Source organism: Protopterus annectens, chromosome 6.part0, assembly GCF_019279795.1.
Source record: "Protopterus annectens isolate FY-2018-M chromosome 6.part0, PAN1.0, whole genome shotgun sequence".
Taxonomy (NCBI): Eukaryota; Metazoa; Chordata; order Ceratodontiformes; family Protopteridae; genus Protopterus; species Protopterus annectens.
Window position 1 is genome coordinate 1,794,042,893 of NC_056737.1, and position 23,306 is coordinate 1,794,066,198.

The window sequence follows — 23,306 nt, forward strand, 5'->3', positions numbered from 1 at the left end:
AAAAGTGTGAGGATTGCAGTCAGTACATGGTGATATGATGAGTTACTGCCATTGCATCCCTGATCGGACATATGTCACATGAAACAGTGGTATGACAGACACTGTCTGGGGTTCTCAGTGACATGCCAATAATGGGCCACTGTTCATGTTCATAGCTGCAGTCACAAGTCTTCTACACTTTGTACAGATATCACACAGTATATACACATGTGTTGTGCTCCCTTTTCAAATATATACCATATGTTGTGTTGGGTTGATGGTCATATCTATGCATGCTGTTATAAGTAATCCTGAACGCTGTTGACTATTACTAAGCCATATCTGTGTTTAAACTGCAACACCATAGGCTGTATGGGTATGGAGGTCCCAGCAGAACCTCCTGTCCCACTTCAGCTGGCCATGGCACCAGGCACCAGCACATCTGGGGCCCAGCCTTGGACCTCCATCTTTGTTGGCTCTGCACCACCTTCTTTTTTTTTTAAAACAGGTTTATTGTTTTAACATACAAGAAAAATATCATAACAATTTTATACAAGTAATTAAAAATATATATGATTATAACATTCAACAAAACAACTAAAGTATTTACAATGACATCCACTACAATCAGATCAATTAATTAAACTAAAATACCATGCTATTGAAATTAGGATTTTTTTAACAAATTTTGTAAATTATCCCATACAATATAATAAGATGTTTTTCTAGTTGTTCTTGACCTAATTGTGTTTATTTCCATATGGCACACTATATTCATAACATTTTTAAATTCATTGAATGAAGGAGGTGTATCTGAAATCCAATTTCTGGTTATTATTTTCCTAGCCACTGCTAAAATAGACCATAACAAGGGAAGCTTAAACTTTTTAACACTTTGAGGTACAGGTGTGTTGAATAATATAAGAGATTTAGAAATAATGAAATTATCTGTAAAAAGAGCCTGCAAAATTCATTAACTGATTTCCAGTATTCTTTCAATTTTATACAGTCATAAAACATATGAGCCCAGTCAGCATTAATTTCTACATTACATCTCTTACATAGATTATCTTTATTATTTATTTTACTCATCATCAAAGGTGTATAAAAAGATCTATGTAAAATTTCCATGTATAAAGTCTCCAGACAATGGAAGACGTAGTTCTATAGGCAGATTCCAATATATATTGTTTATCTTGTTGATTTGGTGGGTCCCCATTAATAGAAGTGAAATAATTCCAGTATGTATCTACACTGTAAAAAGTTTCTTGTCTGATAATTTTATGTATGTATGAAAGTTTACCTTTATCAGAAACTTTATGTTGTAAATTTAATATCAAGTAATCAATCAGTGTTGGAATAGATTCTTTAACTGTTATAGACATTAGATCTATTCTATCAATGAGATGTTGTCTAAAGGTCTGAACCTCTAACCAGCAAGTTTCTCTTAGATCAAATTCTTGTTTTAAGAAATCTAGATTTTTAACTTTATTATCAGATATCAACTGATACCAGTACTTTAGATCATTATCTATAGCTAAATGAGTTCCTTCAGAAGTAGATAACAGAAGCATACCCTGAGTATACATTATAGGGAATATAATAAAATTCCATTCCCTATACTTAGGGTGCATGAATATAAAGTTACGATAGCTAATAATAATATTTAATGGGTAACAAACCATATGTTTAGGTGTAATAGGTGAAGTACAAAATTCCTTTAGTAACCATAACATGGAGTTATTTACAATCATATTTTAATGTGTTAAGGAGATTTTTATGAAGTGCATACTAATTAGCTCCCAATAATCTTTCCATTTTGCGACATATGACTGATCTATTAATAAAGTAATAACTTTTACAATAGAAGAAATAGTATATAAATTAAAGTCTGGAAAAGAAATACCCCCTTGAGACCAGCTATTAGTATGCTTCTTTAATGCAATCCTAGGTCTATTAGGTGCCCATAGGAAATTTAACATTAGTGTATTCAGTTTCTTGATAATTATTTTTGTAGGTGGAAGTATTATTGATCGTATTAAGTATAAAATCTTGGGGAATATTATCATTTTAATAATTGTAAGTCTCTCCTCCATAGTAAAAAACATATTATTTCAGGTATTAAAAAGATTTTGTATATTATGAAAACAGGTATTATAATTATTATATATAATAGATTTAATATCTTTAGATAGTATTATACCTAAATAAGTTATCTGACCTGAATTGGGTACATATTTAGTAAAATTACTAATGAGAATATTTTTTCGTGTATATATAGGTAGTATTTTAGTTTTTTCTTCATTGAATATTAAACCAGAAATACTTTTAAAATTCATAATTTTATCAAATAGAGACTGCATAGAAGAATTAGATCCTGCTGATGTAATTAGAACATCATCTGCAAAAAGTTGAATTTTGGATGTTGTATTTTCATCTATTTCAAAACCCTCTATGTCAGTACTGTTTCTGATCAAATTAGCCCAAGGCTCCATTACTAAAGTGAATAATAGTGGAGAAAGTGGACATCCTTGTTTTGTACCTTTAAGAATGGGTATTTTTTGTGAAACATATGTTCCTACCTTAATATAAGCCAACGTTCCCTTATATAAATGCTCAATTAGATTTACAAATGCATCTGAGAAGTTTGTGCACTTCAGTAAGGTAAACAGATAGTCCCAACTTACTGAATCAAATGCTGAACGTATATCAAGACTAATAAGTGTTAAATCTTTCTTTTTCCTATTTGCAAAATCAATTAATGTTAAAGTTCATCTTATATTATCAAAAGTATTTCTATTTACAATGAAGCCTGTCTGATCTATATCTATAATGCCAGGAATGATTGTCTTCAATCTATCAGCAAAAATACTCATAAACATCTTATAATCAACATTAAGTAATGAGATGGGCCGATATGAAGTACATCTAGTTGGATCTTTATTAGGTTTTAAAATTGGTGAAATAAATGTATATTGCCAAGATGGGGGGGGTTATTAACTCAGTTTGGGCCAAAATAAAAACCTTATGTATTAATGAATATGTACTTTTAGAAAGGATTTTATATAGCTCTGGTATAATACCATCATTACCCAGTGCTTTGTTTGGTTTAAGCTTATTTATTTGTGTATTAACCTCTGTATATGAAATACTTTTGTCCAATAGTTTAATCTGTTGTTTATTAAGCTTTTTATTCATGTTTGTGGTTATAAACTCCTTTATTTTATCTTTAGGTTCCATGTTAATGTTATTATTGTTAATATTGTGAAAGTGATTTCTAAATTCATCTAATATTTCTGGTAGACTAGAAACATTTTTCTTTTTCCTTAGAGAAAAGATTTCTTTGATATGGTTTTGTTTATTCAACCTTTTTGTTTTATTTTAAGTCTATGTAAGTATTTGGGGCTTATTGAGTAAGACAAAAACTTGTATTTCTCTAGAGTTATTTTAACTTTATGAGTTAAAATTTCTTTGTATTTGTCATTTAGTTTGTTTATTTCTTCAATGATTTCTTATCCATAATATTTTCTTTATTATTATGTTTATAAGAGTCTAATTTACTTTGAATATCTAACAATTCCTTATCCCAAGATTTCCTTTTATTATTATACCATCTTATACTTTGTCCATATAGATATGATTTTAAGGCATCCCAAACATAGACAATGGAGACTTCAGGAGTATTATTTATGTCTAGAAAATGTTGTACTTCTGAAAGTATATATTCTTTATAGTCTTTTAGTTGAGTTAAATATGCTGGTATCCTTTTGATCTGAACATTATGAGTATTTTTTTTATCATGAATTCAAAAACAATTGAATTATGATCAGATATAGGACATGAAATGATTTTGGAATTAATTAAATCTGTTACCATCTGGTTAGAAATAAAGACCCTATCTATTTTTGAATAAGTTTTGTATCTGTTAGAAAAAAAGGTGTATGGTAATGATTTTGAATCTATCTGATTATTAATATCATTCAAATGATAAGAATTAGCAAAATCATTTAAATGTTTTGCATTAGATGTAATTCTTCTTTTTCATATAGTGGTAGTATCACTTTCATGTAGTATACAATTAAAGTCACCAGCTAAAATAATATCTCCTATAGAGAATGATATAATCTTATCAAGATGATGTTTCACTGTATTAATACCAATTCCAGGTATCCAATATACATTAATTAAAGTGTAAGTCTTCCCATTAATTTGTATTGTAACCATACAAAACATTCCTTTGTCATCCTGATAAGACTTAATGGTTTTAGGAATAGGCATACTTTTATTCCATAAAATAGTCACTCCTGTTTTTTTCTGAGTGTGCTCTGAACTAACCAATACTGTATATTTGTTTGTGGCTAGTTTATCAATATCTTTTTCAAGAGATGTGTTTCTTGCAGGAAGACTAAGTTGGCCTTATGTAAATTAATGTATCTTATTAGGCTTGCCCTTTTACACAGATTATTCAATCCATTAATGTTTAAAGAAATTCCTTTTAAAGATGTCATTTGGCATTTTTAAAACTTAAGAATCTTATGATCAAAATAACAAATAACAACATAAGTAATGTTACATCTCCTCCTTTAGGTGTACCTTTAAATATAGCTGTATTTATTGAATCTCTTATGGGATTTTGTATAGGATTCATTTTTGTTTGTAGTGACAATGAGTGTACAAAATATATTGTGGATGTCAAAACTATATACATATAACAACGAACAAGTGAAAATAATGTAAGGATTAAACCTTGCATCCAGCCTGGAGTTAAAACTCCAACTTAGAGTAGTATTTACCACTCAAGTTAACCCCTACCCTAAGCAGCAGTACCTCAGCTACCACCTTATCAATTTAATACTGGTTATATTTAACTTAAATTAACAGCTTTCAATTCAATTATCTAGCAAGACAAGACTACACATTTGATAAAACAGCATCATATAAACTAAAATAAACTTTTTTTTAAACTATTCATACTACTATATACATCTATGTAATATAATACACTTGTATTCAAATAGCATTCAAATAAACTTGATATTAGGAACCAAGAGGAGAGAGAGAAATAAAAGACGGAAAGAGGGAGAGAGAGTGAAAGAAAGAGAGAGAAAGTATGTAAAAATAAGTTCTAACATTCATTTAAATGAAAAACTTTGGCTAATATGGTTCAGACATTACATATATTAAGATGCATCTATTTTCTGTCATGTAAATGCAGTTAACAGCTTCCAGAAAAAAAACCTTGAATTGCTTGTATATGAGCATTTTACTCATACTCATTATTGTCAATAGAATAAAATATTACATTTATAGAAGTTGTTATAAATCATACTGCATAGTTATGCAAATTCTCAGAAACACTTGCATTATTGTAAAAAAAAAAAAAAAACATCTGCATTTTGTATGTCTATACTACTGCTTTAAATGTAGTCAACAGCTTCCAGAAAAAAAACCTTGAATTGCTTGTATATCAGCATTTTACTCATACTCATTATTGTCAATAGAATAAAATATTACATTTATAGAAGTTGTTATAAATCATACTGCATAGTTATGCAAATTCTCAGAAACACTTGCATTATTGTAAAAAAAAAAAATCTGCTTTTTGTATGTCTATACTAGTGCTTTAAAATATACCACAAGATAATTTCTTCCAGAATAGAGTTATAAAGTTATTTATGCTTGCCAATCAGATGAATTAAATGAGTTATAGTAATGTATATGTTTGGAACATAAGTTTTGAACACAGATTAATATGCTGCAGTCAGGTAGATTTTCAAAAACACTTGAATAAATGTTTCATTTTCTATGCCTTCTAAAATAAGACATTTACTTACTACAAGAAACTGCATCATTTAAAATCATTATAATTGACATATTTTATGAATTATAACATAGATATTTAAGTAATTATATAAAATAACTCACATTTAAATGTCAAAGAGTTAATTTTCCCTCACATAGTCACAGTTGCATCAGTTCTACTTCCTGGTAGAGTGTTCTTCCTGAATCTGTGATGTGTCAGTGTGATATTTGGGTGAAAGGTCAGGTTAACTGCTTTCAGCTTCTCTGTGAGAATTCTGAGAGTTGAACCTTTTGAAACAGCATGAGGACACTGTTCATGAAGAAGCCCACATCCCAGATTGTCTCCCTTAACATTTTGGCGGGAAACGTGTTAAAAACTAGTGACAAACATTCATTTAGCAGTGTTAATGCATCTAAACATGACAAAACCTTCACGATGTACCCCACAGGTTACCACAGCCTCTATGCAAGTGAAAGCAAGCCCAAAGTTATTAATAGGTAATAAAACTCAATATCACTGTCCCAAGTCAATTCTATACAAATGTCATTATTTACTGTGTCTATATGATCAAAAGCATTTCTATATATACAATGGAATATTACTTACTGTTTATATTAATAGAGTTAAAAATAAAACACATGTTTTACTATTATTTAGTTCTAATTATTATTAGTTAAAACATGACATATTATTTACAAACAAGCATAATCAGTATAATCAAGAAAGTATAATTAGGAATAGCATTTGAAGAACATATAAACTTTTTACAAGGAATAAATATGTTATTATTCTATTTATCATATTTTCATTACTCTTCTCTCCCTGCCCTCCCCCACCCTTTACCCACTACATAATCTAAATAGAATGTCATTGTTTAAACAAAGAAAAGAAGGAAAGGAGAAAAATAAGGAAAAAAAATGTATCTAATTACTGACCTTACTTCTCTTTTTCAGAAAGAGAAACAAATTGAATAATAGTTTGTTATTAGTTCCTCAGATATTTTGACTGGTTATGAAACAAAACATTTCTTTGCACACAGAGAATAACTTTGATTAAATCTTTTTCAGAACATCTGTGGCTTTCTGGAAATGCAGGAACTATATTTAAAAAGATTAATAATGAAGTAAAATGATGGGAGAAAAAAAAAAAACATAGAACAAATCATTTGTTCTTTAGTCTCTTCTTCCTCTCAGAAGTCTTCCACGAAGTTTCAGTTGCCAGTCTCTTTAATGAAGGACTAGCCCATTCCATTTCCTCTATTTTATCCAAAATCTTATTTTTAGATAAACAGTAAAGCAGAGTCTAAGTCATCAAAAATTTTAGGACCATCAGGAAGGAAGATTTTTAGCTTGGCAGGAAACAGAAGGTATGTTTTAAACTGTGCTTTTAAGCTCCCTTATTAGTGGCAGAAAAACTTTTCTTTTAGCTATTACCAAGGGAGAATAGTCATTGTCAAACGCACAGTTGTCTCATTAAACTTAACAGGAGCTTTAGCCCAAGCAGATTTAAGAACCATCTCTTTATCAAAAGATGATAGAAATCTAACTATAACTGATCTAGGATAGTTTTTGTTAGAGTTAGTATTAGCTATAGATCTATGTGCTCTTTCGATACCAAAAGAGAATGCTTCTGGTAAGTCTAAAGTTTTAGGGAGCCATGTTGTTAAAAAAGAAGTAATATTGTTACCTTCAATATTTTCTGGCAGTCCAAATTCCTAATGTTATTGTGCCTAGATCTATTTTCCAAGTCATCCAGCTTTGTTTGTAAGTGTGTATTTTGTTTCAGCAGAAACTCACTGTTGATTTCCTCTTCTTGGATTCTATTTTCCATGTCATTCACAGCTTCTTCTATGCCTGTCATCTGGATCTTCTGTTGTTGCAGGTCTATATGTAGCAAGTCTATTTGTTTTGTAGTTTTTTCTATGAAGGTATCAATTTTAGTATCCATTTTATCCATCTTAGCAGTAAGTTGCTGGATTATAGTTATCAGAGACAGAAGTTCTTTCTTGATGCTGGAGTCCTGAGAATTTGTCTTACTGGAACTCATTTCAGACTGATAAACTGACAGGAAAATTTCCAATGTGATTTCTGACAGGAATATTGTTAAAATGTCCTTTCTTTTTTAGATATAGTTCAAGAACTATATAAAACAAATATATTTAGAAAGAAAATTACTTCAAAAATTAATTTTTTAAGTAATTAATTCCTGTCAGTGTAGTGAAATTGGTGGAGCTGAAGAAATCTGCTGCTATCCTGTGTTCATCCTTGGCCACGCCCCTTTGGAACTAGTCCTCTGCATCACCTTCTGGTGTAACCTCCACTGAGGATGGGGCTTCTCCCCCCTGGGAACAGGTCCAGACAGGAACATATCCGCTGTCATACAGTCCTGGATGTGGTGAGCAGGGGCCTCAATAAGGGGTTTTGAGGCCAGATACACCAGCTCAAGGGCAAAGTGTCACATTTACAGGGTGAGCCTGCCCATCCTAGATAGCCCCCAGCACTGCCACCTTTGCAGCTGTTTTGCTGCAGTGGTGGCTACCCATGGCTGGGAACCTCCATCCCAATATTTCCATCTGGGGACTCATGGGCTTGTGACTGCTGAACACCCCTCCCCTTCCGAGGTGTATCCCTCCACATGTGTCATATACTGACCCTGTATGCTGTCTTGTCTGTCATCCTACCCAACCTATCCTCCATGAGCATACCCACTCTCCTTCCCCCACATCCCACTCTCACCCTACGGAAACAAAAGGCCAATCAATTCCTAGAACAACATTTTCCCAATACATAGCTGTCCATTTCACACACGTGTCCACTGGACACATGTAACCCCTTTAATATGCATCACAACATACTCCAGTTGTCCTCACCCCTGTCTCTCAGGTACACGATCCTGGTATGCACAAGACTCCTAAAGGTTCCAGGTACACTTGATGCAGATGACCCCACTGTACACACAACACTATCAATCCCTCTATGGTTACCCCATTTACCTTTTTCATGATGATGATGTCACACACAGCACCTTGCAAGAGTACTGTTCTTACATAATTATTGGAGAGGAACTGTTGTGTTAATGTAAACAAAATTCACAAAGTGATGTATTTTGTCAATGTACAAATGTTTGCGTGTATTAATGGCACATGTCTGTCTGAGGGGGTCTTCATATTACATAGGACAACACCACTACATAAAACAAGTGTTGCTGGTGTTTCCATTTTCATTCCTTTGTAATCCTTTGTTGTCACATGGGATGTTCTTCATATATCTATATATATGTATATATCTATATCTGGACATAAACACTCACACATACATCTACATGATGGAATACATTTCCTATACTGTTGAATGACTGCACTGAATGATATGTTTGTGATAAGAACCAATGTCTGTATATCTATCATGGCTTAGTGGTAAATCACAATAGCTGTTTGTGCAGGGTTCTGGTTTCGAGCCTTGCAGAGGCCTGTTTATTTTGTTGCTGGGCAGTACAAGGCCATTGGATACGGAGTGATTAAGGCACATTAAAGCAGTTGTGAGTGGGTGTGTGTGGATTTGCATGGAGTTAAGCAATGCTAACCTCCAGTTACAGTTTCTTACACTCAGTTTGCCTCTACATTGCTTTACCAGTGTAATACTCACATACTGCTTGCCAAACAGGCTTACACCCACTTGCTCCTGCACTTGCAAATGCACTGCATTTGGTGTTTGCATCTGACACTCACACCCCTGAGTGGGACTGAGGACTATGATATTATCTTGTGATGCCTATTACATTGGATTACATGCCTACAGTACCGGGAATGGCTGCCCATTAGGCAAAAGTATGCCATTCAACTGTACGGAATCCGTGACCTGTCCAGAGTTTGATTAATATTATTGGTGTGTTCCTCTTACAATCTGCACCTGTCTGGCTAATACATGGGAACTGACACTCTTCAATACAAACAAGTAATTGGGTTTTGGAACTCACATCCTTCACTGAGTCATGCTACTGCATACCTAATATTCAATCATCTTTCTATGGTTGTCAGTGGAATATGTGCTTTCTGTCCCTATCAGACCTCTCATACGATTGGGGAAAAATACCAGCTGAATCAGGGACACATCATAACAACATCAGGGACACATTTAAATTATTGGTGCTATTAACCTGACACATTGACAGACTTAGAGCATATGAATTCATAAACGTTTTCTGAGGTAAATGATGTTTATAACTCTTAATTGTTGTCATTATTCATTACATGAAATTCACCACCATTCCTCTGAAAGTCACTAGTTTTAGGAAGGATTAAGTGGGACAGAGTAAGAAATTGAGTCAAAATCAGGGACGTCCCTGGAAATCGGGGTCAGTTCAGAGGTATGGTCCCTATTTGTTCCCACAGTGGTTTAAGTCCTGTCCAGTGGATTTGCTCTTAGGGGTTGAGAAGTATGGACGTCAGCTATGCCCATTTTGGAATATTACTTACATCTCCAGGGCGGTCATAATACAACTGTGCCAGTCAACACCTGCACACCTAGGCCCATAATTGCATACCCATAGTTCCTCCACCTGCCACTCTTCTACAGCACTCATCCTAACTGTGGGTGCAGGTGGGGTATAAACACACCACTACACACTGCCCACTCTCCCCATGTCGGGACACATGTACGTTGTGTCGACCCATGGGTTATCAGGCTTGCACAACCTACTGGTCTGTGCACATCTATAGCCTGGTTTGATATATCATTACCAGGACTGCCTCCGATGATCATTAATGTTTGGGTGTCTCACAAGGAACATTGATGTCTATGTTTCAAGATTAGACATGGCAGGTCTCTCCCACTGGTAGTATCCTGCCGGTGGTCTGGGAAGCAGCGGTGTGTTGAATTATATTGTGTGTCTGTATGTCTCACTGGCCTAGCTGGGGGGGTGGGGGGTTGATGCTACATGTTACACGTTTGTTTATTGGACCCCTGACCCCCATATGCACAGCCTGTGAACATATGCAACTTGTAACTGCTGTATCATATCCTAGCTATATACATGTGCATATTTACAGTCACACACACACACACACACACACACACACACACACACACACACACACACACACATATATATATATATATATATATACATTACTATAATCAGATATACTGTATATGTATGCATACATCTATATATTTATATATTGCTGTCTATATATATATTATAGCTAACAACATATGGGTCTATGGGTGTCTGCATATGTATATATTTCTAAGTGGGTATGTATATGTATTCTGTGTCTGTATGTATACATTTGTACTACGGAGCGGGATAGGCTTATCTCTATGTCACCATGGGTAGGTATACAGACACATACCTCTACATATATACATCTACATCTGGTTATTCCGTTCCTTGCCATATAGATTACAGTTTGGTGCAGTGGGACTCATAGTGGGTGTGGCTGCTCATTGGGTGACGCCTCTACCCAATGAAAACATTTGCTTACATACCTGGGGCTGTCCATATAGAACCACATCAACCAACACCTACACACCTAGTCCCATAAGTAGCTACCCATAGTTCCCCCACCTGCACCTCCTCTACAGCACCCTTCCTTACTCTGGGTCCTAGTCGATTCTGAACACACCACTACATGCTGCCCACTCTCCACTTCACGGGACCCATGTCATACAATTCTCTCGACCTATGGGTCATCAGGCTTTCCCAACCTTTTATTCCGGGTATGTATACACCATAGCAAGAATGGTCGGTATATCACCTTCTTTTGGTTTTGGCAATTTTTGGGGTGTACCCCAAGGGACGCACCTGTCTGTGTTCCAAGAATAGATTTCACGGGTGCACTGTGTACTCCCCCGATTGTATCCTGCCTGTGGTCTGGGGAGCAGTTGACTATTTATTTTGTTTGCAGGTTTGTGTGTATGTTTCCTGTGTCCAGCTGGGGGGGGGGTGGAAGGTCATGCTACGTTTTTCATGTTTCTTGTTTGGGCCCCTCACTTCCATTGGCATTGTCTGTGAACGTATGTCATTCTTGTGTGCTGTTTCCTATCATAGCTGTATATCTGTGTATATCTATGCACACACACACACACACACACACACACACACACACACACACACACACACACACACACACACACACACACACATATACACACACACACACACACACACACACACACACACACATATATATATATATATATATATATATATGTATATGTCTGCAACAAGATATATATATACATACACATATATATATATATCTATATATTTATATATATGTATATATATATATATATATATATATATATATATATATATATATATATATACATATATACATACGTATATATATATATATATATATATATATATATATATATATACATATTTATATATATATATATATATATATATATATATATGTGTGTGTGTGTGTGTCTGTTAAGCAATGCATACCCCGCAGAAATGCACTTACACATACATGTGTTTATATATGCTTAACCTACTTACTAGTGCCTTATTCATTATGACACTGATACTTCACTCCTGTTAACTTTTAATTGTTATTTTGCAGCTTATACAGTGGACAGATGTCACAATATGTTCATGAACAGATTACCGATGGTAAATGGTATGTGATGCAGTGGGATTCAGTATGGGAATGCCTGTTCGTTAGGCGGTTGCTCTAACCAATACACTATTGCTGTGCTGCTTCATTTGCATATATACCCATATAACCATGATTCCAGGTTCCCCAAACACACACCCCAATGCCTCCCTAACACTGCAGTCATCCATTCTCCAGTTGGATTTGTGGTGTATCCACACCACTACACATTGGCCACTCCCTAATCCTATAGACCCATCCCATCAGTTGATTCACTCCACGTATCCTCAGAACTCCCAAACTTTTACTCCACAAACACTGGTGACATGAGTGACCAAAAGGATACTATTCACAATTATTGGGTTGTTCCACATGGGACACACATGTGTTTATGTCAAGATTAGACTCTATACTTCATTGCATCCTTACTCCTGTTAACATGAGACTACAATAAATTAATAAGTATGATTTTGTGGTAACGCACACGTTACACATGAGAGCATAATTATGTATGAGTTTGCCGTATTTCTTTTACAAATAGACCAGTTTAGTAATTGGCGTTGCCATAGCAGGCAGATCACAAGGAATGATTCCAGTTGTGGGAAAGTCTTCACACTTGATTTTTTTCAGCACAGCACTGACTTTGGACATTGTACACACTTCTGTGTTTTAGCAGTTAAGTCCTTTCCCTCTTATGCACAACCTATTATTCTATCTACTGTCGAGGTTTGTAAAGGCACATTCATGTTATTTATGTCTGCAAATGGAATGAATGTGTTACAGAGAATGTACTTCTACATATTGATGTCTGCATGTGTGTATGCATATATACTTATAACAAACTCACTGACCTCCACGGGGTGGTCCAATTAGAAACAACCCATCCAACTCTGGCATGCCTGGCTCCATAATTTCATGCCCATAGTTCCTCCATCCCTCCCGTGTTCAACATACACATACCATCCATTGTCCACTTGTTATTGCAGCCATGACACACCTCCACACATTGCCCTCTCCCAAGCGTTATGGGCCCAACACGTATGTTGCCCCAACCCATGTATTCTCAGTCTCTCCCACCATTTAGTCCATGAACATACCTGCCCTTGCTTTTGTAATGGTTGGATGGCCAAATAGCCTATCACTTTTTGGGTAGTCCCAACAGGGACTACTCTCTATGTGTAAAGTGGACTTAGCAGATCAACAGTGTTAATCCCACTGGTAATATCCTGACTATGGTGTGAGTAGCAGTGCTTTGCTCACTCTTGCCTAGCTTGATATGACATACACTGACAGCACTATATAATACTGGGGTAGCTGTTGATTCCATTCTCATTCCTTTGTATACTTTATTGTTACGTCCTTCTTTCTTCATAGATAGATATATATTTGTATATATATATATATATATATATATATATATATATATATATATATATATATCTATCTATATATATATATATATATATATATTATATATCTGTACATACTTATATATGTTTCCTATGCTGGGCACTGCTTAGACCTGCGCAAGTGCACTCAGACTTGCTTACTGGTACTTATATGTGTTTACTGCTGCTTATTTGTGCTTACAAGTGCCTTATTCATTATGACAGTGCCACTTTGCTTGAATGATATTTAAGTTAAATATCTCATGTGATACTCTTATGTCGGTTTTACAGCAAAATGACATTCGTTCCATATGGAAAATGATATGTGCTATTGTGAGGCTCAAACCATGAATGTCTGTTCATTAGGCAGATGCTCTGAACAATACACTATTGACATTTACGCTGATTCTGCATGTTTTTCTCTATTAGACTGAACTTGATGTATAAGCTACACTTGGCAGAGGGCAGCGACATGCAAACATGCTGCCCTTTTCTTACACCTTCGATATTGCGGCAATTCAAATGTATAATAGGGACACGGGGAATCTAATTGTGAAAGTTCTAGGGACAGGGTTCAATATTCCACTATGTGCTTGTGTGTTTACTACTTCGATTTTATTTCACTGTTCGTGGACACTCCTGTATGCTTAGCATACATTTTGGTATCCACGGACACTGAATTACTGACTTACAATTAGAGGTGGGCTCTACTAGTAGGCATAGTATGTTTTGCAACTGTCGGGGCATGTTTAAACCTCTGTAGAGCACTTGTACAACTCTCCTGTACTCACACACGTTTCCTGTGCATGTCAAGGGTGTGGCAGCGTACCCTCATACATATTCATATGGCGCTGCTGCGCCATCTGTAGTGAGGACGCTAGGCACAAGGCTAAAACCGTTCTTGCGCCAAGCTTCTTGAATCCTGGGGATGATCAGCAATAATGAACAGGGACTACAACATGCAATTTGAGTCTATAAACATCATGCTTATTACTATTATTAGCTATATAAAGTCATCATTCCTAATGAACATATAATAGTTTTCTAGGGAAATCTTCTATATTCATATAATGGTGTGTGTGGGTACAGGGGGCTTGACCCATTAAAAAAATGAGTTTTGTGTTTTGATTTTTTTTCAATGTTATGCATTTTGATCCCTTAGGATGAATGTTTTACAGTCAGTGCTTTTGTACTTCAGTATTTTAAAGTATAATATATATATATATATATATATATATATATATATATATATATAAATATATAAATATATATATATATACACTAACTAAACAATAGGTCAACAAGATATGTTCCCTTCTACCCTCAGCTTCAAAGTTTCCTTAGTAAATTACCAGCATAAGGGTGATACATGTAATACTCTTTGGGGAAATAATGAAGTAATAATTTCCAGAGATAAAGCCTCAACTGCACACAAATCACTTGGTAATGAAATATTTTTATACGTTGTTTCTGCCTGCCTCTCTAACATTATATATATTATATCCAATTTTTGTTTATGAAGCCTTCACCAATCCATATAGTATTTACTTCGCAAGACCCATTCAAATGAAAAAAAAAATCAATGACCTTATATATTACCAGCTTGTCAGCCCACCACAGATCTATTCCTGTGAATTTATCAGGCACTTTAAGTGTGCACATTTATAATCAATATTGCTTCCCTAACAGTTCTGTATAAGATCGAAATACAGCTTTAGTCCTTCAGAAACAAAATGCTTGAAACCCATCTTTAATCCAAAATCTGCCAAATGCGAAAAGTTCCTATGACATGTGCATCCTATGCTATAGGGATCCCTTTAGAGTCTATAACAAGAAGGAATATGCTTTTCAGGACAGGGACCCAGCTTAGTTTGTTTTACTGCTACTGATTATGCTATTTGAAGTGCAAGGTGAATCTTGTTAATCCTCAGCCTTTCTAACACTCACATCTTTCACCTGAATCTAAAACAGAGGACTAAGATATAAATCAATGATTGTACATGGTACTGCACATTTCTCTCATTGCTATAAAGCTGAAATATGCAGTTTAGCAGCTGACACAAATGACCTTTGGTCTGGATGGCCCAATATCTATAGTAATGCAGGTCCACTATTTTGGGTTTAAATGGCCACTAGAAAAATACCAACCCTGTTTTTTTTTTCATTTGTGTAAGAGTTCCTCAAGATGTTAAGACATAATGGAGCTGCTCAAATAGAAAATATCTGGAAATGATCACCATATATATGGTTAGAATCCTTTGGTAAAGCTGTAAGGCCATTCACCTCTGTTGCTTCACAAATTCTATGGTGGGAAAGAAGACTTGTTCAAAAATTAAGTCACACTATTTCAGTGCAGGTGGATGCCAAATATTAACACAAATAACAGAGACAGGATGACTGTGAACCAAACTGGAAGTTGTGTTTAACTTCCTGAATGTGAGTGTAGCCTATGCATGGTGTTCCAATTTTATTGTAGTTTAAAAATGTAATCCAATAACTCAGTAAAATTTTAAAGTAATTGCTGCAACTAAGGGAGTGGTCCCTCCACTTAAGGTTAACCATAAGTTCATCTTCAGGCAACCTAATTTTATTTTCCATGCCCTCCTAGATTCATAGGTTTATAGGTTTGGTGAACAAGTACAGAGCATATTGGCCATTAAAGAGACTGATGCCTCATATCCCTTGATGGACTTTACTGTTGCCTATATAATTATTTAGTTTCTTTTGAAATAATATAGCTTGATGGACTAAATTTTAGGGGTGAGGGTATACTTTCAGATATGAAGTCACATTTCAAGATATAGCTGATATAGATAAAGAGACCGATAGATAGATAGATAGATAGATAGATAGATAGATAGATAGATAGATAGACTGCTAGACAGATAGATAGACTGCTAGACAGACGTGGATATATAGATATAAATATATATATTTACAGAGGCCGTGTGCCCTTTCGTGTTGAGGTCATTGAGAGAATATTACAAACAAAATTATCAAACAGTAAGTGGTCTTTTAATGCTGTGGTATATGTCAAGCATATGTATCATCTATGGAAGCAATATGGTCAAGTGAAAACAAGGTTTCCACTCTAATCTTACTGTTTTTCATGTTTGTTATTCTAAGTTGGCTATACAAAGTGCTCAGACTGAGGATGAGGTAGAAACAGTAAGATGAGATAGGGTTATAACAGCATTTGAAGCAAATTGTAAATGTGTTAGTAGGTAGAGACCAAGATTGAATTTTGGCTTTTGTATCCCATTATGTAGTGGCTTTGTCCCTAATATTTGTGCTAAGAGATTGAGAGGTATTGCCTTTATCACAATTTGATGAAGCTTACACAGCTGGTGGGTCTTTGGATAAAGGTAATTTGCAGTCTTGTCTCTGGTTAGTTTAAACATTCTGTCTTTACAAGACTAGTCTGCATTTATATTAATTAAGTCAGAAAACATGTGACTGTGTGAATCAGTTGAAATTACACAGCTCTCAATGTCACTGAATACTCCTGATTTTGCCTCCTATTTTTGGTAATTTCTTCATAAAATTGGGAGTTTGCTTTTTACTGGAAAATCATTCAATCACCAGAGTTTCAGCAAAAACTGGTATTCTAGAACCTTTCTAAGTATATAAGAGCAATATTTAAAATCTGTCCTTGACTTTGGGTTTTTCCTTCTTATTTTTGGCTTTGTCCAAGATTCTCATGCATAGAGGTTAAGAGGTGTTATATTTATAACATCCAGATAAGCTGCATATAGCAAAGTGGGAGTCAGGATGGAAGTTCTATCTGAGGAAGAAAGTAACTTACCTTCTTGCCTTTGCTTAGTTTAAACTGTCTGGCTTTTCAGGACTAAAGTACATTTGTGTGAATTAAAATGGGAAATGTGTGGCTTTTTAGTGTAAACCAGTTGACATTATACAACTCTCCGTTATCTCTAATTTTGCATAATGTTCCTAATTTTGCCCCATAAACTTTTTTGGGTAAATTATTGTAGACTGTAATGACTAAGTACTGTCAGAAAACTGAATTTCATTTTGCGTATATTTTGGAAAAATGTCTGTAGTGACTGTCCCTTGCACAGGTTATTTTCTCTTTTTTTTAACTTTTTCTCAAATACTTGAGCTAAGAGTTTAAGCTGTATTATTTCTTATCAAAATCAGATAAGGTGTACACATCAAAGTGGCTGTAACTACTGGGTGGGGGTGAGGACTTCCTGTGAATTAAAGTAATTTTGCCATGTTATCACCTGCTCAGTTTAACCACCCTCATTTTACAAGTGTTTAGTGTGCACATGTGTGAAGTAAGTTGGAATACATCGGCTACCATATATTTGAATGAGGCATACTTATCTTACTGTACTCACAATCATTTTTATTTAGGCACAATCAGATATCTGATATGTACACTCAGCAATCGGCTATAATTGCTGAGTACCCATGCTGTCGGTGAATGTGAATGACTGACCATGTCTGTCATGATAAGTTAAATAATCAGTAGTCTGGCTTTACAGAACAAGTGTGTATTTGTGTGAAATAAGGTGAAATATTTGCAGCTGCTGCTTGTGTCAAGCAAGGCTGAAATTTATTGTTATCAGCTTTCCATCACTTTCAAGAGTACCATTAAATTTCACCTCATATTTTTGCTCTATTCCTTAGAATATTTGCAGTTTATCTGGTAAATCATTGAGGATTATAGTCACTAAATAATGTGAGACATCTGAGTTTCAGACTTAATATCCTTCAGATGATGCATGCAAATGCAAAAACTGTTATTCTGGAGTCAAATTTAAATCTGTCCCTAATTTCAAAGTGGTTGGGGGCTGTCTGTTGATAATAGTATCTGAAACTCTTGTCATTCTGTACACTTTAAATTTAATCTATCTATTTATCTATCTATCTATCTATCTATCTATCTATCTATCTATCTATCTATCTATCTATCTATCTCTATCTATCTATCTGTCTATCTATCTATCTCTCTGTCTATTTATCTAACTATCTACTTATGCTTTGTCAGCTGTTAGTCACAACAGACTGGAACATTCCACTACTCTTTTTCATTAAGTATCTGACCTGAAGGCTGACACATCTGTCATTTAATACCTCCTTATGTTGCACTACAGCATAATTAACTAAAATACTCTAATCACATGGGCTGAGAATAAAACCAAAAGCTTTCTGATTTGTCTGCACTAAAGGCAAACATATTACCTGTTGAGCTGCAAACACTAACACACTGTTGAACTAGGTTGCATTTCTTTGATAAGTTGGAATACATGGACTACTGTGCATGTGTGCATGTGTGTCATACAAACTTGAAAATCATTGTATTCATAATTATTTATTTTTACAATTGGATATGTAAGGTGTACAGTCAACAAAGGGACTATATGTGTAATTCTTGTGCAAGAGAATGACCAACAATGTGTCATAGTCAAGCTGAGCAGTCATTAGTTTGGACTAGCATGCATTTGTGTAAAGTAAGTTGGAATACTTTTCTGTCACTATTTTCTTGTATTTTGAAATATGAAGTGTGCACAGTCAGTTGGGTTTTACTGATGTGTATGGACATTAGTGGATTACAAGGACATCGGTTTGACTGGCTTTTGTGGTTGAAATATTCTAAAATGGGTAATTTTGTTTGTGCTTGGCAAATTTTATTTCACTTCTTGCTGAAAGAAAGTTCAGGTTTGCACATTTTAAACACATGTACATATTTCTTTGTATTAAAAAGCAAATATAATTTAAAATAATCAGGAAAGTGTATGTAAACTAACATGTACATTTGTTTGTGTTCCTAAAACGTGTGTGTGTGTGTGTGTGTGTGTGTGTGTGTGTGTGTGTGTGTGTGTCCTTGCATGGGTTGCACATGCTTATATGTGTGTGCTCTGATGTGTAATTCATAAATGGTGGAGAGCTGGGCTTTGCTTTTGTGTTCACATGGAGTAACTGAAAATATGTTGCACAATTTCTCTGTTTACGTCTGTTTCTGAAGTAGTGTAATGTTTTCTTTCTGCAAGTATGGTGTCTACAAAGAAGTGCAATTGTATATGTGGACAAGTAGATTGTTCAGCAGTTACTACAATGAAGACATTGGGAGTCAACCTGTGGTTGTATGATAAGTCTGAAAAATTCCCAGGACCCAAAGTACACTTACTTGCTCTGCCACTGGTTATGGTGAAGGGGAGCTTTCATGTTTTTTCAAAGAGAGTTTGTGGGTCATTGGTTTCACTATTCAGGGATGCCCACACATAGATTTAAATCAAACAGGTGTAGGCTGTGGCGTAATTTATGCTGCATGGCCTTATTGCTACCTACATTCCATATTACTCTAGTTAGCACTCTTAATGTGAAATACAGAGCTGATTTAAACCATATGTTCTAGAACTGTGAGAGAATGAAATTGTTTTGAAAGCAAGTTGTCGGAGGTAAAAGTGTAGTTAGATGTTAACATCTCATTGAGTTTAGAGGCATGTGTAATGAATGCATTTCTGCCTTTGAACTTGGCAAAGAAGCACAAGTCAGTATTTTGGCTCTTTCCAAGTGTGTACATTTATTCATCTTAAAATGGTGAGGAAGTTGCATAGAAGGTAGAAGGCATATGTGATGCATGCACAGCTTGTACTCAGTAAGCTGTGACAATGTGGAAAAGATGGTGCCAAGACATGTATGGCAATTTTATTTAAGGACTTCTCTGAGGGAGTCATGTTGGGTTTGACACGTGGACGATCTGCAAGACTTACAGTAGCCACATATGATTCTGTGTTAATATACTTTTCATTTTTTTATTTATTCCTGCATACCAGGAATATGATGTGCCTACATTAATGTGGCTGGTAGATGGGCATGACATGCGGGGGGTGGGGTTCATTCTTTTTTAATTATTCTTTGAAGCATGTTCACTTATATGCTATGCTACTAAATGTAGTGTAGTTCATCTATTACATCTGTTACAGATGAGAGAAAAATATAATGATGCTTGGATTACTGTAGATTTCTGGTGTTTTGTTTTTCAAATCTTCTGTGGAACTATATGTAAAATATTTATTAACTTTGGTACAGTTTTCTGTATTACATAATGTTGCTTCTATAGGTGATATATATATATATATATATATATATATAAATATATCTATATATATATATATATATATATATATATATATATATATATATATATATACTTGGTACCCCTACTTATTCTTATGTATATTACTGCATAAATTATTAGCCAAATTCTTGTTTCTGTAAAATACAAAGAGAATAAAGCATATAAAGCTGAAAAATAATATATATCAGCAAATCATTTACTACTTCATCTTTAGATGTTTACAGCACACACCTAAATATTTATTGACAGTATGACTGCATTATTCTCTTTCCCCTGGATTTACTAAACTTCCTTGCAGGACTAGCTTAGTCCTGCACGGAAGCACCCATTTAGGAGCAGGACAGCAGCTCGCCATGCATATTAATAAGATGCATTGCCCAAGCTCCTAGGCTTACACGGAGTGTGTACGAGTGCAGGGGGTGTGTCTGAAAGCAGAGCTCTCAGAATAAACATGTCACTGCAATGTAGAACAGCAGAAAGTGGTATGAAATGAGTGAGACCACTCATAGGTGTCTGCATATCCCCACCAACAGTCCCCCATGTGTACAACAGCAAGAGTACATATAAATTAAATGAAGAAACCCTTTTATTTTTTTTTTTAAATCTGAGTACAGCTAAGCGTAGGTGCACGGCTGTGCCCATCATTTAGCTACAGTTAAAGCAGCTTAAAAGGCTGAAGATGATAACAAGGAAGATATATACAAATGAAGCAGCACAGCAATAGTGTAGTGAGCAAAGCATTTACCTAACAAGCAGGCATTCCCGGTTTGAGTCCCACTGCAGCACAGTCTATTTTACATGGCAAAGCACATTATAACCAATATTTTTGTTGCAAAACTCACTAAATAACATATATTTATGAACTGGAGTACTGCAGGAAATGTACATGTGAAGTGCCAGTGTCATAATGAATAAGGCACTAGTAAGCAGGTTTAAGCACAAATAAGCAGTAGTAAGCATATGTAAGCACTAGTAAGGGTGTTTAAGTGCATTTGCATGGGTGTAAGCACTGCCTACACAGATTAAGCAATTTAGAAGCTAACTGAGTATAAGAAACTGTAACTGGAAGTTAGCAGTGCTTACCTCTGCGCAAACCCACTTACAACTGCTTTAAAGTGCCTTAAGCACTCTGTGTCCAACAGCCTGTGTTCTGCCCAGCAACAAAATCAACAGCCTCTGTAAATCACAATCCCAGGACCCTTTATACTACAGTCACAGAAGTTAACCACTAAGCCATCATAGCAGTACATAAGACTGAGGTTTCAACAAACAAATCCTCACCATAGGAAAATCAAACTGAACATGTAAAGGCAATCTATGTACAGTGTGATGTTGTATAACCTGCTACATAACATAAATATGTGAACTTGAGTACTGCAGTAAGGCCAGATGTGAGGTGTTATTGTAATAAAGTGTTGAAGTCCCCAAGACAAGAAAAGAAACAGCTTTACAGCACTGAGTTAAAACAACGTATTAATACAACTGTCATATACCAAAGCTTTCAGACAAAGTCCTTCATCAGTGTAGGACTTTTTCCAAAAGCTGTGGTATATGACAGTTGTATTAAAACTTTGTTTTAACTCAGTGCCGTGAAGCTGTTTCTTTTCTTGACTTTTGCTGGTTTACAAGCTTCAATTTATTGCAGTTGTGTTTGTTCTTTTTAAAGTCCCCAGGACCCCATACAGTGTACGTATACATGAATCACAGATACCAGATGCATATATAAGATGTAACGAATAATAAATAAATGCCAGAAGGAAAATATAATGCAAATTAAATATTAAGCAATGCTAAGTATTGCACATTTCAGCTTAGTTGGTGTAAGCAATGTGTAGGCTGGCTAACTCAAACTGCCCAGTGGTATACCCCGTTAAGCATTAGGTAAGCAGGTGTGCCCATAGCTTAGCCTTTTCAAAACCGTCCAGTCACAGAAAAGTGCAGGAAATTGGGTGTATATAAACCTTACAGGTGCGAATACTTCCTATAACTGGGTGCAGCTCCCTACTGTAGGCCAAAAGGCTGGAGTTAGGGAATGCACTCTAGAGTGCAGTGCTATGGCACCCAGGAGTCCAAATTCATGGTATGGCTCCTGGTAAAGCACCATGAGCAGAGACTACTGCAGGGCCAGTACCATGGCTCTCAGTATAAAGTGGAGGCCTGGGACAGTCTTGCCCGTGACCTTATCAGTGCCACTGGTATCCCCCGGACTGATGAGCAGGTCAGGCATCACCATGCTGACCTGAAGTGGCAGAAGGGGGATCTTTTGGAGCAGTGTATCCAAGAATCAAGGCAGATGGCCAATGCCCCATCGCTTGTGTATATTATGGATAGGTAATGGCTAAATATCATTATATTTCTCCGATAGCTTCTAATGAGCAGGCTGTGAACCAGCAAGCCCATGTTGCTAGGCTGCAAAGG